Source organism: Episyrphus balteatus, chromosome 3 (assembly GCF_945859705.1).
Source record: "Episyrphus balteatus chromosome 3, idEpiBalt1.1, whole genome shotgun sequence".
NCBI classification, from domain to species: domain Eukaryota; kingdom Metazoa; phylum Arthropoda; class Insecta; order Diptera; family Syrphidae; genus Episyrphus; species Episyrphus balteatus.
The window spans coordinates 833,953-853,246 of NC_079136.1; the positions used below are offsets into that span (position 1 = coordinate 833,953).

The following is a 19,294-nucleotide window of genomic DNA, read 5'->3' on the forward strand; positions in this document are numbered from 1 at the left end:
TTTCGTTCAGTGTATTTTAAATTTTATCATCTTATGTTTTCGTTCACTACAACCACGAATGAATGAATTTTATTTATTTCTTTTTTTTATAATTTTCTACAATAATTGGATGAGTACATAAACACTTTAAAAATTTCATAGCTATTGCACATTTTCGTAAAAAAAATTTTGAAATCTGTTTTTTGATGCAAAATGTAAAAAAAGTATTTTATGAAAAATTTTAAACACCTGTGGTATAAAATAAATCTATAGAAACCTAGGTGGCCAACTTTCTTAAAAATATTCTGGTATAAGGAGAATATTTTTAAGAAAGTTGGCCACCTAGGTTTCTATAGATTTATTTAATACCACAGGTGTTTAAAATTTTTCATAAAATACTTTTTTTACATTTTGCATCAAAAAACAGATTTCAAAATTTTTTTTACGAAAATGTGCAATAGCTATGAAATTTTTAAAGTGTTTATGTACTCATCCAATTATTGTAGAAAATTATAAAAAAAAGAAATAAATAAAATTCATTCATTCGTGGTTGTAGTGAACGAAAACATAAGATGATAAAATTTAAAATACACTGAACGAAAAAAAGTCCATATTTTATGAACTGGTTGCGATAGAACTTTTTTCTATCTGTTTTTAGGACAATCATAAGTGTAGCTATAAGCCGTTTTAGGGTTGTCCATTCTCTATTGCACACCCTGTATATTTTTAGACATATTCTAAACAAAAATTCCCAGGGAAATGGTTTCGGGAGAAGGGCCCCAATCGGAAAAATGGCGAAAATTTCCATTTTTTTTTTTGGTTTCCCCATATTCTTAACAGTTGAGGAACGAAATTCAAGCTAAAAAAATAATGAAATTTCAGGAACTTTTCAGTTAGGAGTTTTTTTTTCAGGAATAGGATTATGACGATTACAACTAAACTTCAACTTTTTGAATCGTTATACCTAAGAAACGGTGGGTCTTAGCAAAAAAAGTGTCATGACACTTTTTATATATAATAATCTGGTCTACAATTCTTGCATTGAAAATTTTTTGATAAGACTTACCGTTTTGCTGAAAATCGTGAAAAACCAGTTTTTGTGACCTTTTGACCCCTATAACTCTTAACGCGGACACGATATCAATGTCGATTTTTCACATCTTCATAACAACGCCGTAACGAAGGTCTATACCAAAATCGAGCCCAGTAGGAATTTTTCCGCAGATTGGGTTAAAAAATGTCTAAAATTACTGGGCTATTACATAGTATTCCCTTTATACATCAGATAATTTTCAAAAATTTGTGGGTATATGGCAGTTACTTTTGGTTCTAAAAAAAATATTCAAAAAACATATCCGTATAATCTTCAAAAAACCACTGCAAACCAACTTTGAACTGATCTAAACAAAATTGCACAGAAATGAAACAATGAAACATTTTTTTACCATTTTTTATAAAGGTATTTTTTTTTTTTTGATGGTACTTATTTTGAATTTTTTCTTTAAAAAAACACACCCTTTCACTCTTGATTCTAGGTTAGGTTAGGTAGAAATGGCTGTCAGGAAAACAACTGACACACTTAGACCATTTATTGGTCCGTTGTGATACCATGATTTTGTGAGGAAATTCCTCACTAATTAAACCAGTTGGAGCTTTTAATAAAGCGGTGAAGGTTGAAGATGTCAGTATTGATTAGCTCACTGGTATCTTCTAAGAAATATTTTTCCAGGTATTTTTTACGTCTACTGGAAAGGGCAGGACATGAGCAGAGAAGATGTTGGATTGTTTCTTCTTCTTCCTCATCAAGGCAACTTCTACAGAAGTCGTTAGAGATTACGCCAAGTCTTATGGCGTGTCTACCTATGAGACAGTGTCCTGTTAAGACACCTATTACAGAGCTGATATGCAATCTGCTTAGAGACAACAAATTTTTTGAACGTTTTGGATCTAGCCTAGGCCAGATCTGCTTGGTCGTTTGGCAAGTTATAATGTTTGACCATCGTATGTTTGTTGCCTCTATAGCTTCTTGCTTCAGCATGAGTTTGCACGTTGCGATTGGTATACCAATATTTGCCTTATTGGGTAAAATTGGTATTAGAGTTCCATTTCTGGCGAGTTCGTCTGCTTCACAGTTTCCCAGAATATCTCTGTGACCCGGCACCCAGAAAAGGTGAATGTTAAACTGTTCTGACATCTCCATGAGAGATGATCGACAGTCGCGGGCAGTAACGGAGTTTGTGGGAACCGAAGCTAACGATTTAAGGGCGGCCTGGCTATCAGAGAAGATGCGGATATCCGATGTAGATATCACGTTTTCTTTGAGCCAAGTCAGTACTTCTTTAATCGCCATTATTTCCGCTTGGAACACGCTGCAGTGATTAGGGAGACGGAAGGAGAGACTAACATTAAGTCTATCGGAGTAAACCCCGCCACCCACTCCGTCATTGGTTTTAGAACCATCTGTATAGAAATGAATTGAATCATCTCTTAGAAACTCGGCATTGTCCCATTCTGATCTATTTGGGATGGTGACTTCATAATTATTGCCGAAAACCAATTGTGGGGTGGTGTAGTCGGAGTGACTGTGGATTGATCCGAATGAATTCAGAATATTTGTGTGGCCAATAGAGTTATTGGTCCATTGAGAGATGGCTTGGAGTCGAATAGCAGTGCTCGCGGCCACCTGCTTGCTGAATATATCTATGGGTGGAAGATTGAGTAATATATCAAGAGCGGCGGAAGGTGTCGAACGGAGAGCTCCGCTGATGCACATGCAGGCTGAACGTTGGACTTTGCTTAACTTGTCTCGATATGTTACTTTTTCCAGAGCAGTCCACCAAACTGCTACCCCGTAAGTGAGAATAGGTCTGATGACTGCAGTGTATAGCCAATGAGTTATTTTAGGAGATAGTCCCCATTTATTCCCTATAGCTTTTTTGCAAGAAAAGAGTGCCACTGTGGCTTTTCTTATTCTTTCTTGTATGTTGGTTTTCCAGTTTAATTTGCTATCCAAAATAAGACCCAGGTATTTGGCTTCGCTGGCAAAATTAAGTGGAACACCATTAATAGAGGGGGGGTCTAGTTGTGGAATTTTATATTTCTTTGTAAAGAGGACAAGTTCTGTTTTTTGAGGATTTACCCCCAATCCACAGTTTGTTGCCCATTTTAGTAGCTTATTTAGAGCAGTTTGCATTAGTTCTATTATAGTATGGAGATGTTTTCCTGATATGGCAATGGCGACGTCGTCAGCGTATGCAATCACTTTGAATCCATCTACTTCTAGACCGACTAGTAGTTCATTAACCACTAAGTTCCACAGGAGTGGGGAGAGTACCCCTCCTTGTGGTGTACCTCTACTAACAGATCTTCTTGCTGAGAAATCTCCTAGAGTTGAGTTAATAATTCTGCTTTTCAGCATAAGGTCTATTAGCTCGCTCAGTGAGCTATCTACTTTAAGGTTCTTCAGTGCATTTGTGATTGCTATGTTGCTGACGTTGTTGAACGCGCCTTCAATATCAAGAAATGCAACTAAGGTGAACTCTTTATGATGGAGGGAATATTCAATAGTGCGCACTACAGTATGTAGTGCTGTTTCAACCGATTTCCCTTTACAATAAGCGTGTTGTGCTGTAGATATAAGATTGGGATCTATGACATTACGCAAGTGGATATCAATCATTCGTTCTAAGGTTTTAAGAAGGAATGATGATAGGCTGATAGGTCGGAGGTCTTTCGGATTGACATGAGAGAATTTGCCTGCTTTGGGTATAAATACAACTTTAACTTCTCTCCATAGGGCAGGGATGTGTTTCAATTTTACACATCCATTCAGAATTATCTCTAAGATGGGAATTATAATATCTGATGCCATTTGAAGTTCGGCTGGTATTATACCATCCGGTCCAGCGGATTTGTATGGTTTGAAGGCGTTGATGGCCCACTTTAGCTTCTCTCTTGTAATCAGACCAAGATTGTTTTTTGAATTTGTGTCTGGCCCTGATGGGTCGACTCTGTTTATAATGTTTGAGCTCTTGATTCTAAGTTCTAATAGCAAATAAAACCTTTCACCATGTTAAAAAATAATTTTAGCCAGCTTTTATGAAACTTTTCTCTTAAAAAAAAACACCCTTTCACCAAAAATATTTTTAAGGATTTTATGGATTCTTTTTCCCGTCTCCAATTTTCTCCCAGGTTTCAGTTTTACCTGCAATAGTAGTACAAAAAAACATCCTTACTTCGATTCTTAATCAAAAAACAATTTTTTTGCTGCCATCGAGTATTTTACTTCTTGTATATTTAATCATAATGTAGTTAAATATAACAGAAATTAGTTCAATATGCCAGAAATATGGTAAGATATACCAGATATACCAAAGTTAACCATGCCTTATATTTTTTCTATGCAGATATTTGAGTTTAAACATGGAAAAATTGATAAAGCATGTTATACTGCAAAGATGATTCATGATTAATTTTACTAGGTACCTGGCCAAGACATAGACACCTGACTATAGGGTATCAAACTTTCCCTAATGCGAGGCTCTCTAAGGGAAATTGTAACAAAACAACCGGTTTTTAGTTTTTAAAATTGTTATTTGGTTTGGGATAACAAATTTTTGAGTTCAGATATTTGCTTTTGAATGAGACCTCTTATGTGGTGCCATTTATAGGCAAATGTAACATAACCTATAACAATTGGACAAGCAAAAAGTTTTAACCGATTACTCTTTCTTTTAAATATGATATTTGTTTTACAAATCACAAAGGTACAAATATGCAATCCAATATAAATATGAGCCTATTTTTAAACTCCAGTTGTGTATTTTCAATTAGGTATGATTTTTGAGAAGTCCTATCATGGGCCATGAGTTTTATCACTCTGAGTTTTCAAGCTGTCAAAAACAAAACATTTATCATTTTTATAGTTCTCGTAGTTGAATCTTGATTCCCTGTTATATTTTTAGTTTTTGTTGGTATTAGTGACATATTTTCAAGCAACAATGTTTCAAGCAGTGGACAAGCATTTTTAATGCATCAAAAACATTAAAAATAATCACTTAAAACTAAATGAAAAGATGAGGTAGATGAGATAGTAAATTTCTTACCACATAAACTCGGTACAAGATATATGTCTTTTGGGAACATTTCTGCCACAAAATGTTTTACAATGATTGCAAAGTCAAAAACTATGTCTATTACATTGTAGGTTTTTTTGATGTTGATGCTTTGGTCAAATTTCCTAAGAGATTAATTCACCCAATTTTATGTTTATGACAGAATCTATAAAACACTTCACTAAAACTACATTTCTATTCCCCAAAAACCTAAATAAAAAAAAACTAAACACAAGAAAGTAAAAGAATATTTTATGATGAAGAACTAAATTACATAAAATTTGCACATCTACAAATCCACATTTGAAGGACGACTGAGATGTCGACTATGTAATAAAAAAAAACAAACTTTCATTTCCAAGAAAGATGTTAACTTCAGATGTATAAGAGTGTTGTGTAAACCAACAACACTCTTATTTGCGACTATGAATATTTCTTCTTTTTTTTTTTTACTGCACAGATTAAAGCCTAATGCTGGTAGATCATAATATTAACCACTTTTTACGACCCAGGGTGATAAATACCTAAAAGCACGCAAAAGTTTTGTTCGAATCGTTAATCTTGAAGACATACGAGAGTCAAGTCGAGAGAAACATGCATAACATAAGCTAAGCCAGGATATACCATATCATCATGAAAACACACAAACACACATACTATTACGACTATGTATTTTACATTTGCAATACATTTCATATAAAAATGACTCTTATCCTGGTATAGAATAAGGTCCCTCTTGTTCATGAATTGAGTCGTAAACAGGATGTGCGAGGGAGCATATTATATTTTTATTTTTATTTTCTAATATTCATGGGATTCTCCCCAACAAACATCACAAACAAAAAATATTAAATGACCAAATTTATAGTATCGAACATATTTTTCGTAATAAAATAATGTTGTTAGTTTTTTTTATTTTACTACCTACAAGACAGAGTACCTACAGCAATCTATTTATTTAGGACTTTTCTAAGCAAATCGAATTCGAATAGTAATGCATAATTTTTATTGAAGTAACATAACTTAATATGTACTACTAGTCAAAAAATTAAAGAAACAGCTGTATTTTAGTGACAAAAATAGTGTTAAAAAAGAAAGTAACTACACTCCTGCTCAAATTTATCGCACATCCAATTTTTTTTACAGAAAAGTCCTATTATAACTTTATGTCACAGTATCATGGTTATTTTCTCAAATGAGACAGGAGTGATGTTAAATTTAAGGTATCGGGTATAATGTTTGTGGGGAAGATTTTTGGAGAGATTTGCTGAAGTGTCTGTCATCACGCGAACCTTTTAGAGAAGAGTCATAAATTTTCATGCAGTAAAACCTGGTTTACAACACGTACGGAGTAAGTGAGCTCGGCTAGACCTACGTTAAGTACCAAAAGGTACTTGACTGATATCCTCGAACAGCATGCGGTTCCAATCACCACTAGATTTGGTCCACAGTTTAGTCTGATGCACGATAATGCATGCTAGAGTGGTTTGAGATTTTAATATGCCAGCTTTGGATTGACCACACAGAAATTCGGACTTAAATTCAATAGAACAAGTCTAGGAAATGTTGAAGCGATGTATTCGCGACCGAAATGTACCTCCAAGCAGTCTTGATGAACTGAAAACTGCAGTGAAGGAAAAGTTACATCAAAACCTTCAAAAGTTAATTCGTGGAATGAACAGATGACTCCAAGTTGTCATATGCGCTAGAGGAGACAATACCAAGTAGATATAGATATTCAATAAAATTATTGGAAAGAACTGTCACTTCCTTGCATTCTTTAAAATTTGTTTTCTTAAAAAACTAAAATTATTTTAATATCAGTTTACTGACCTTAAATTGCTAAAATTGGTTTATATTTTTTTTGGTTGGTAATACTGTTGCAGTATAGCATATTTTCAACTTGCTAAACAATATGCAATCACAAAAAAATGCACCAAAGAATTTTAAAGCCATTTTAAATAAAATCCAGGGGTATAACTCAAGAAGAAAAAGTGTGTGTTAATTTTGAGCAGGAGTTTATGTATAGTTTTTTTTGCAGTTCTTATAAATTTTTTCAATAAAAAAGCAATGCAAATAAAAAAAAAACATTTTTTGTCCCATTCGTGCCAGTAGAAAATATTCTTTCTATTTTCTTTGACAAACAAACAAACAAATTCTACGAATTTCTTAACCTTTTTTGAACTTGGAGTCAATTCTTAAAGTTTAATCTCAGTTACAATAATAAACTAAAAATATTTTTGGCTCGATGGCAATCATAAGAATTCATTAGGTACACTGCCGGTCACTTGAATACGTCCACATTTTAGTTCATCTTATTTTTAGCCTAGCTTGATATTTATTGCAATGGTACATCTTTTTTACATACGTAACGAGAGAACATCTTTATGCGCTTAGCTTAGGAGAAAAAAAGTTGTCTTGGGACCTACCGTTCTTCTCACACGGTAGCTAGACAAAATCTATTCATAAAAACAAGTATATTTTTTGACTCATCTGAATAGACTCAAAAGCAAAAATGTTAATAAATGATGAGTTGCATGGGTCAGTTGTACTCAAAATTGTGTCTGTCAATAAATCTGATTGTCTATAACCTATAAGGACGAAAACGGGTCTAAAAAATCATTAGGCGCGGGAAAAATGGCGAAAATAAAAGAAGTCTTTGAATTAGGCCGAAATCAACGATGCATTGGGACAAAAATTAACACAAGTTAAAATTTAGTAATCAGTTATTCGCGCAATATCCAAGGGTATAGAAACAACATTTATAATCGAAGTTGCTTAGCCACAACATTGGCTGATAGATGTGCAATGATCTGAACAGCATGACTTCGCGCTAAAAATTAAGCTGAAAACCGGTATGAAATGCAGTTTAACGACGGAAAAACGGGTTGTCAGAAGTGGTAAACATTTGAGAAGAACAAATCTTCGCAAAAACTACCACTTTACAAACCACGAAAAGAAACTCGCCTCCAATAGTAAAAAAAACTGTGTTAGAAATTGCAGATCGAAAGTTTTCTAGAAAAAAATAGCTTGCACTTAATGACACTCCCTTCACAGTTATGCAGACAACTTAAAATAATCCTTCTCTCTACGAAGGTCATACAAATAGGAATTTAGACCTCAGGGTCAACTTAATTCATTTTTTTCCTTTGTAAAATCACCGGTTGGAAATTCGACTTTCACGACATGTTTTTTTTTTTACTATTGGAGGCGAGTTTCTTTTCGTGGTTTGTAAAGTGGTAGTTTTTGCGAAGATTTGTTCTTCTCAAATGTTTACCACTTCTGACAACCCGTTTTTCCGTCGTTAAACTGCATTTCATACCGGTTTTCAGCTTAATTTTTAGCGCGAAGTCATGCTGTTCAGATCATTGCACATCTATCAGCCAATGTTGTGGCTAAGCAACTTCGATTGTAAATGTTGTTTCTATACCCTTGGATATTGCGCGAATAACTGCATACTAAATTTTAACTTGTGTTAATTTTTGTCCCAATGCATCGTTGATTTCGGCCTAATTCAAAGACTTCTTTTATTTTCGCCATTTTTCCCGCGCCTAATGATTTTTTAGACCCGTTTTCGTCCTTATAGGTTATAGACAATCAGATTTATTGACAGACACAATTTTGAGTACAACTGACCCATGCAACTCATCATTTATTAACATTTTTGCTTTTGAGTCTATTCAGATGAGTCAAAAAATATACTTGTTTTTATGAATAGATTTTGTCTAGCTACCGTGTGAGAAGAACGGTAGGTCCCAAGACAACTTTTTTTCTCTTAAGCTAAGCGCATAAAGATGTTCTCTCGTTACGTATGTAAAAAAGATGTACCATTGCAATAAATACCAAGCCAGGCTAAAAATAAGATGAACTAAAATGTGGACGTATTCAGATGACCGGCAGTGTATATCAAAAATCCTGTCAACCCGCAAAAGCAAACCAGTTATGTATTTGAGTCAATACTGGTAGATAACACTCCCTAAGGCATGCTGCACCACAAAAAAGCCGATAACTGACTTCTAACATATCTAAAAATAAACCTTCATTTGAAAACAAAAAAAAATGGTTCCCACGCTGAATTGTTCTGATTCCTACTCGTTTTTAAGCAATAAAAAAGCTGCTTTTCCTTGGGCTGTGTCTTAAGCAGTTCTTACTTGTAGGTACCAAATTCCTTGAAAAGAAAGTGGTGCCTTCAAAAAAGTAACCTAGTTTTGCTCTTTTCTCCTGTTACGCAAATAAAAAGTAAATTCGTTGGTTGGGGTCCAAATCCCAAAAATCGAAATACCGAAAACCCAAAATCCCGAAAAGCCAGGGGGGTCATTCTGTAATTTTGAAAACGATAATCGAATCGATGATAATCGTTTTACAGTTTGAGAATCTTTAAAGCTATTTTAAGTCAATTCTGATTCAATATTTCCTAAATAGTTTATATAAATAAAAGCTTTCGTTTCCTTAGAAGTCGTATTAGTCTAGGTGATTTAGTAGTTGCCTCTTACTCGGGTATCCGAGGTTCGATTCCGGAAATTGAAATTGTTTTTTTTTTTTTTTATTTTCTCAATAATCGTCAATAAATAAACGATAGCTAAATAGGTCTCGTTTTTAGAGAATTTATTCGTTTTTGGATGCAATATTTGATTTTTTTAAAGTGTTTATTAATTTATTCCAATCAACGATTAATTTGCAAACTCCACAAAAAAAAAAAAAATATTAATGATTAATTTCTACGAATACCCATAATGTCAAAGTAAATTATTTTAATATGTGTAACAAAACATTTTACGCATTTTCCAAAATTATATTCAATGTACGAAGTTTTGACTTTTGGGTCATTAAAAAAACTCATATTGATCCAGCTATTGCAAAATTTTTCGACGTTTAAACGCATTAATTTTGGAAAATGAAAATTTATAAAAATTATAAAGGTACGATACGATTAAGAAGGCAACTTCGAGACAAATCAAATCCTTTGTCTCTTCCAACGCATATGTAAGTGTACATGACCATTTTGATAATAATTCTCACAGATTTTTTCAAAACTTTCGCCTATCCAAAAAAGCGTTCGTTTTAGTATTAGAAACCATTAATTTAAACAACGGCCGCCGTTCAACATACATTCCGCCTAAATCTTGTATTAAAAAACGAATAGTTTTTCGATACACATATTAAAATGATTTACTCTAACATTATGGTAATTTGTAGAAATTAATCATTAATATTTTGTTTGTTTGTGGAGTTTGCAAATTAATCGTTGATTGGAATAAATTAATAAACACTTTCAAAAAAATCAAATATTGCATCCAAAAACGAATAAATTCTCTAAAAACGAGACCTATTTAGCTATCGTTTATTTATTGACGATTATTGAGAAAATAAAAAAAAAAAAAAAACAATTTCAATTTCCGGAATCGAACCTCGGATACCCGAGTAAGAGGCAACTACTAAATCACCTAGACTAATACGACTTCTAAGGAAACGAAAGCTTTTATTTATATAAACTATTTAGGAAATATTGAATCAGAATTGACTTAAAATAGCTTTAAAGATTCTCAAACTGTAAAACGATTATCATCGATTCGATTATCGTTTTCAAAATTACGGAATGACCCCCCAGAATTACTGTTTTATTATTTTATGTTTCAATTAAAATTTAAGTTAACAGACAATTTTGAAGAGTTTTTAATTTGTTCTGTTTTATTTTCGGAATTTTGACTTTTCTGGATTTTGGATTTTCGGGATTCTCGGTTTTCTGGATTCAAAATCTCGGGATTGTATCCGTCTTCCAGTAAAATCTGACAATTACTCACCATAGCTTGATGTGACTTCATTAATTTTCGATCCCTGAACTACTCCGGTTTTAATGCATTTGGTTGAAAACTTGTATTATTCGAATTTAAAAAAGATTTTCCTGAATGGAAGAAACACTAATATGACTTTTGTTAATAAAGAATGTAGTGGAAGTAGTCGTAATCTATCGACTGCTCTCTTGGCACCCAGAAAGCATTTAACGGTGCTGAGTTCCCCTTCCTTCAGCTACTGCAATGTCTAATAAATCCTGGTTTGCGGAAAGTCCATTTGTACTTCAACTTTGCATGACATGGATTCAGCAGTCGGCTTGACAAATGCGAATTTTCATACCACCGTGATCAAAATTTTATGATTTCGTCTTGTAAAGCAGTTTATTCATTCCAATTGAACACGGTTTAATCAATGTCAAAATTCTTACAAAATGTTGAGATTAAATTCACCGTTCTTCAAAAAAATTTATACTTTTGCAAACCAAATTCACCCTTTTCAGAACTCAAAAGCTTACAAAATGTATAAAACTTGTATTTCTGCAAGGATCTAAATTAGAAACTTCCCAATTTCCAACAATATCTATGAAGCGTGGGTCTCAAAAAGGCTGCTGTCATCTCAAATCTCATTATTCACTACGTAATAGCTGTATTTTCTATTCCTAGCATTCTTATTAAAATAAACACATAACCTTGTTGATTCTATTATACCTATACAAATCTTATATAAGTACATTAAAATATATTAAACCACATGCAAAGTCCTTGGTTTTTTCCAGACAATTACGACGTTAACTCATCGTTAAAAAATATCATTTTCTTATTCAAATCATCCTCAAAAATATCTCTATAAGCGATTTAAAGAAGAAATACATTGCTTTTACGATATTTACGGTCTCTCCTTATCACTACACGTTAATAAATTCTTTTTTATAACTTTGTTTGAAATAAAAAAAAAGAAAACCAAAACCAAAACAAACACCAACAACAAGAATTTTTATTACTCCCAAATCAACACTTTCTGATACACTCGCATTCGGGCTTGTGTTGTGTCAGTCTGTGTCCTTAATGGCATTTTCACCAAGACAAGCAGTCTCCTTTCATACACACAATTAATTTTCTCTCCAAGACATTCTTTTCATCATTTCGAAATTCCATCCTAATAATGTTCCATGTTGCCACAATCTAAGGGACTATATCAAAATGGCTTCTTAAAGAGGCGGGTTTAATGTGTTTTTTTTTTCAAAAAAAGCAAAAAAAGGAGCAAAAAAAAACTTCGTTATCAAATCTTCACTGAGCAGCTTCATATTTCAAATCAATTGCAAACTTTTGCTCGTAAGGCATAAAAGCAAGGACTTCCCTTACCCACACAAAACAACCTCCTCCTTCTACTTCACCACCGACTACCGCCTTATTTCTGTCGTTAAAGAACCTCTTCGGCTTCTTTTTCAAAAGAAAAATTCTTCGTTTGCCATATCTGGGTTGATGATATCGTTCTGTTAGCTGCAAATATTTATCGCAATATCGCAGACAAAGCTCAACGAAAAAAAGGGTCCTTTTTTTCAACTCGTCGCAAAACTTGTTGGTTATCCTTTTTATAGCGGCATTTAAAGTAGTGTAGGATATAACCAGACAAGAGTGTAGTGGGAATGGGGATAGTGGTATGCTAAAAAAAAAACGACTTCTATTTGAAACGAGATATCTCTGCTGTAATTACTAGCCTGGGGGCTTCAATTAATTGAAATTACATATCGAATTATTTTTAAACACAAACTCTGACTGCGACTATGAAATTTGAAGGCATGAATTATCATGTGGTCGAGGTTAGAGATTGGGGGCTTTTTTTTTGTGTGGAATTAGCTGTTTTATTGCCTCTAAACCGTGGTTAAGTCTGTCAGAAGGCTGCCTGTAGCTTATCAAAGAGCTATAAAATAGCTTCGTGGCAGGGAAGCATTATTTTGATTATAATCCTGTGGTTTTTAGAGTAAGGGCCCCCTCAATGCCAATTGAGTTGAATAATATTTCAAAAAACTTATAATACCACATACGCCAGCTAGTATCTGCATTCGCACAGCACTAATATAGAAAAGTTTTGAATATTATCAGTCTGGGACCACTGAGCTGATGGTGGCTGGGATGATGATGGATATTTTTGTATTGTAAATTATTTTAATATTAATTTTTGAACATAAGTGCGGCCGGATCTACTTCAATCTGGTGTAGATTTAGTGGTTTTGAACCGCAGTTGTCGGACAGTAGCAAGAGTTTATGGGTTATTAATGTTTTCGCATCGTGAAATACACATGTTCATGGAAAAATTGATTGTTGAGCAAACAAATCGTGAAAAATTTGCTGTGGAGAGGTATTTTTTTTAAATTAAAAAAAATGATATCAATCAATTTTGTAATAAAAATACAAAACATAAAAAATTTCTTGCGAATAATTGTAAGGAAGAAAACCCCGTCGTGGGTCGTTTTGAAAAACATGGAACATGTCATAAATAACATGCACGACTGGGTCGCACGTACTTGCTCTTTTAATTCAAAATGCTAAAATTTTCAAAATTTCGTAAATTTATATGAAATAAAAAGAATTAAAAATAACATAAAATTCGTTCTTTAAATGATAAAACAACTGTTTAAATGAAATCGAGCTAAAAAAAAAAGAATACGCACTTTTATTTTCTTATAAAGATGCATTTTTAGAATTTTGAAAATCGTTTGTATAAACCCGTAACCAAATTACTTGGAAACAATTACCAACAATGGAAGTAAAACCTAATTGTAATAAGAAAATAAAAAGACGAGAAATTTTATTTGGGAAAAAGCATACGAAGAAACCCAATTTATTTTATCACAAGAAAACCTGGCCGATTCATGCCGTGTTCAATTCTAAACTGAGTACAGAACTCATTTCTACTAAATAAAGAACGGAGTTTCTTTTGTCTGCTCTTTAGTATAAAAAATAAGTATAAAGGTAGAAAGTAAAATGTAAAAACATAAGATTTGCTGGATTTCTGGTGCCGAATTAGAACTCAAACACTCGTGTTCGATACATAGTTAGAGCTGTTTTTTTTTTTTTAACTATTTTTTAAAATGATGTTTTGAAAAAAAAAAGGTTTAAAATAATGTTGGTACCTATACCATTTAGTAGAAACTATTAATCACAAACGTAAACCATAATTTCAAAAAAAATAAATATCTCGCTTTCGAAAATTCGATTTTTCCAAAAAATTTCATTTATTTTATTTTTTTCAAAATTAAATTTTTGATTTATATAAAAATTATAAAAGTGCTTTTGTTTAAAAAATAAAATAAAATAAATCGTATAGGAGAAAATCAGATTTAAAAAAAATGGTTCTATGGGAAGTACCGTTAATAACGGTTTAAAAAAAATTCATAAAAAGAAAGATCTTGACTAAGAACTAATACTTGAATTTTTTTAACAAAATCGTAGGAGCCGTTTTTGAGAAAATTAAACTTTTCCAAAATTGGTATATGACAGGTACCGTTAGGTATTCGTGTTCCAAAAAAATAATTCCGAAAACCCCTCTGTACTGGATCCAAAAATTGCTACATACCAAATTTTGACGCAGATCGGCCCATCCTTTTAGGCTAAAGCTCCTGACAGACAGACGGACTTTCGAGACCCACTTTTTTCGCATTCTCTATCATCTTAATACCATGGAAAATTGTTATCTCAACTACGAATGCATAACTTGTTATATATAGTAGATTTTGTCAGGCTAGAGACTAGTCTTTCCGAAAGATTCTGAAAGGGAAGGGCTACTTTTAATTGTCTTCCTGATATCGGAGTTGCAAATGAGGGAAATTGTCTAGACTTCTCACTCTGTACGAGCTTTTTGCTGACTGTTCATGGTTCCCTTCATTAGCAGGTAACCACTTAAAGCCAATTTATGTATAACCTGTACATATCTACTCGATTTTCTCAAAGAAAGTTACCTAACTAGAAAAACCTATTTCGGACAACAATACCTATGTGTTTCAAACACTATTTTGCTTGCCTTGACCTTTTCTACCTTACAACTAATGTGAATTTCATGGTATCTTTGCCTCAATTTTGTTTGTATATCTTATAATTTTACTCGTAGAAAGCTAAGATTTTTCTAACATTGCGTTACAAACCCTATATTTATCCAAACTAAGCAAAAAAAACTTATACCAAATAAGGCTTAACCCCAAAAAAAAACTACTTCAACTACTACTGGCTTAGTTAGGTTAAACGAAAAACTCTTCAATATTTTGCAACAGCAATAAAAATTAACATGATGCCATTAGATTTTATCTTATCATTTTGCCATGACAATATAAAAAAGATATATTGCCATTTTACGATGAGTCTTCTAATTTTTTTTTTTGTGGTTATAAGTCCGCAGAAGAGTAAATCCCAAACAGAAAATAATATACAAAAAAAAAAACACCCAATCATTGTCAAATAAATGAAGCAGATGAATCATCATTTTGGTGTTTTTTTTGAAACAAATTTCCCTTCACCAAATAAAAAAATAAGTAAATGGAAACACCTTATTCATTACAACTGGATGATGACTCAATAGGACTTCAATGGATAATCCTTATAGGATTGGGTTCTTATACCTAAATAACTCTAGACACACACGTACAAAAATTTCCATTATAAACGGACAAAATAAATCTCAGAATTATCTTAAGAAAACTATTCTTCATATACCTACTCGTATACCTACAACAGTTCTTCTTCATCTGTTTATGTTATTTTTACTTCATGTTAAGCATTTATTTCTCATTTTTACTTCTTTGGGTTAGAGGTAAAAGTAAACCTTATATCCTTGAAAAAAAAAGGAATGACAAATGAAAATAAATATTTTTGGCAATTTGTTTTCTTTCTGAGCCTGATTTAAGAGGTTTTGAATAAGAAAAAAATGTGAAACAACACGTGTATACTTAAATATACGTAAATAATGTAATATTAGATAGTTATTCTGACATGACTACGGAATTTGTCAAGGTTGCCAGATAATGATATATTTTTATTCATATCAGATGAGTATAAATATTACAAGATCCCGCCATTCATGGTTAATTAAAAACAAATTTACAGATAACAAATTTCGAAAAATTGAGTTTTTTAAGTTAATTAAAATAATAGCTATGCCGAAACATTGCACTGGAAGGCAACCCTATTAAATTTTGCTGTTGATTTTAAATCAATTTTAACCAAATCTTTAAAACCAGCAACCTTTTAATTAACTCTTTTTCTCCTTTATTTTCAGGTAAGCCACAAAACTTTATGAATTTCGTGAGTATACTAAACAAGTTGATTTTTACTTATTTATCAGCAGAATAACTTTTAAAAATGAGTTTTTAGAGATGATTTTTGAAAAATTGTTTTATTTTCATACGTGTCTCATTTTTTAAGGATTACAGAAAAATGCTTTGTTGTTACTGTTAATAAGTACTTTGTAGGATCTCTTTTGGCTTTATTACAACTGCATATGGTCGAGAGATCCCCAAAATATTACACCTTCAGTTTTGGTGGACATCTGTTAGATTTGTTCACAGTCCTGTCTTCCCTTTGATTCTCTTCGCTCAAGAATCCTCTTATTTCCAACATTTCCAACCACCAATGTAGGAAGTACCGTAATCTCAGTATGAAATTTCGAAATGGTTGATTTTAAAAAATTACTTTTCTTGTAGACGTTTTATAAATATGATTGACGAGAATAATTGCAGCTAAAATGTAAAGCTTTTCAATGATATAAAATTTTTGGTAGGTTACCACATAAAAAAGTGGATTTCAAGGTGATGGAAGAACAAAAAGTTAGATTTTGTTCGATCTTTTCACGAAAAATTTTTGTTTTTTATCATTATATATAGATTTTTTTTAGAAGAAGTATAAAGCTTTTTTGGGTCATTTGCTGTAAAGAAACTTAAATATTTAATTAAAACATAAACTCTTATTCCCTACTTTTTCCTCTGCGTAAACTGTCATAAAAGGTATCAATCAAAATTTTTGAAGGTTTCACTTCTACGAAGTGTGAATTGCACAAATGTTTTTATTTTGGATTAGAAAACATTTCGTTTTCGTAATGTTTGTTGGACAACTGTCATTTTCCAGGGAAATTCAGCTGACCATTTTTGTAGGTTGATATCGAAGGAGCAAAGCGTGCGTAAGTTCTTATCATCTGCAGATGAATTTCATTTTTGAACGAATCCAACAAAAAAAAAAATTTTTATCAATTTTTTTTTTAACTTAACGACTAATTACGGAAAGTGATTTTTGAGAAAAAAAAATTATATACAAATTTAAAAAATTAAGGACAAAATTCAACTTCCCATTGTACGAGTATTTAGTTGTGTAAGAGCAAAAAATTGAAAAGATTTTTCGATTTCGAGCAAATGTTAATACAAATTCAATGAAAACTCAGTTTTTCAAATCGTATTTCCGAACAAACTTCGATCAAAGCTATTGCAAAATATCGCAATTTTCAATGCTTTAATTTGCCTTTTGTGACAACGATACCTATCGTTAAACTTGAAAAACTTGAAATGAAATGAATCAAAAATATAGGGTCGAAAATATTCCTGAGATATTGCATAATCGTGCTTAGATTCTTCTGGTGTATCTACTCGTACCTTCTTATGTTTTTTTTTTATTTGTTTTTTTTTTTATTTGGCATGAAATGTGTCTTCAAAAAAATAAATCTCTAACCAATATTAAATCATTTCCTCATGCTCGTAGAAAATTCGATTTAAAAATATAATTTGAAAAAAAAAAAAAAATCAATTTCAAAGATTTCACAAAATATTTTATTTCCAAAACAAACACAACAAAAAAAGAACGATATTTGCCTGAGGTCATTTACTTTGAAATGTAATCTTTCTGTTAAATCCATAAACAAACATTCAATTCATTTTTTGTTTCCAGTCGAAATTTGAGAAGAAATCAGTTTATCTTTGCCATTTTTAGGTCTGGTAACCTTATACTCTCGTTCTTAACTATATACTAAGCTCTGTGTACATAGGTACATTTTTTTTTATATTCCTCTGAAGCCATATTTCTTGAAGACTACACTTGAAATTGTCTCCGTTTGGTTTCTGTTCTGAAGGACGACACGTACCGTAGTTTGTTTTTATTTTTTTCTTTCATTCTTTCGAGTGTGTATAAAGAGACAACCAAGAAAATGCGAAGCGAAAAAAAAAACTACACGCATAATATTCACCCAACACCACCCAAACATCAACTTGTGACCTTCTTCTTGTTTCAAAATAAAAAAGGAGCCTTACTCAAACGTCATGAACAGAGCAGAGCAAACACACACTTCTACATCCTACCTAACTAGGTCTAATTTATTTTTAATCCAGTTTGCCATCTTGAAATGTGATTTTATTGCTGTAGATGGCGCTGCTGTCTGCTTATAATTATGTGTGTATATGCCATTCGAGGATGTATATTCCCCATCGTCGTTCGTTGTCGTTGCCGTTGTCGTGGTTGTCGCTGTCTTTTTCGAGGACTTCAAAACATTACCTCATTAGGATGCTTGGCACGTTGATAATTCCTACCTCTACACTCTTTTTACCTTATATCAGAAAAAAAAAAAGAAAAAAACTGAAACTTGTGCCATTCTTTCATGCCTTACCTACTAATTATCTGCTTGAAACTTTTGCAAAACTTTCCATTCGCAAGGCAAGTCTTCAAAAAATAAAAGAGAACGTTTTTGATAGCTTTCCCGCTAAGGGACTTAAAAACATGTGTTCCATTTACTATAACTTTTTCGTGTGTTCTGACCTTAGAGTTATTTTTTTTTCAGATTTTTTTCTTCTTCTTTTGTTAAATAAACATAATGTACTAGGAATTGTTAAATTCCCATTTCTATTATCTATGTGAAGGTAAAGGTACCTACGTTTTTATCTATATTTGATGTGATTAGGTTAATGGATGTGAAAATTTAATGAGATAGAAAAGGGAAAAGGTGGGTGGTTGCTTTTGGTTGGTCTGTTCTATATGTCTTCTTTTGTGTGACTTGGTAAATTAAATGAAAGAAAATCTTAAATAAACTTCTTTTCCAATTCCAAAAGTGGTGACAGCCACTCGATGGTACACCGGGGTACTAATTTATATAAATATATGCACACCTGTGCACAGTGCTGTGAAGAAATAATTTTTAAAATGCAGTATCAAGGTTTTTAACACGGTTTATCCCGGGCGCCACTTAACAATTTCAGAGTTTTGTTGATATTATCCATTCTCTTCTGAGTAAACATGTAAGTTGAAGTCTTAAAAAAGTTTCACTATTACACTGGTCAACAAAATTGAACTTTTTTTTTGCCACAAGAACCAAGATATACTTTTCTATAGGTTTTTGATATGCTAAACTCGAATCTGAAGTCAAACAAATTTGATTTGCCGCCG

The 19,294-nt window shown here is 32.3% G+C and overlaps 2 protein-coding genes across 4 annotated transcripts in view; both read left to right on the forward strand.

Annotated features, from left to right (window-relative positions):
* Positions 1 to 19,294, forward strand: part of LOC129913354 (peripheral plasma membrane protein CASK) — a 426,424-nt gene that overhangs the window by 159,125 nt on the left and 248,005 nt on the right. The gene's annotated exons all lie outside the window — the stretch shown is intronic.
* LOC129913362 (actin nucleation-promoting factor WAS-like) overlaps positions 1 to 19,294 on the forward strand; it is a 93,823-nt gene that overhangs the window by 47,570 nt on the left and 26,959 nt on the right. The gene's annotated exons all lie outside the window — the stretch shown is intronic.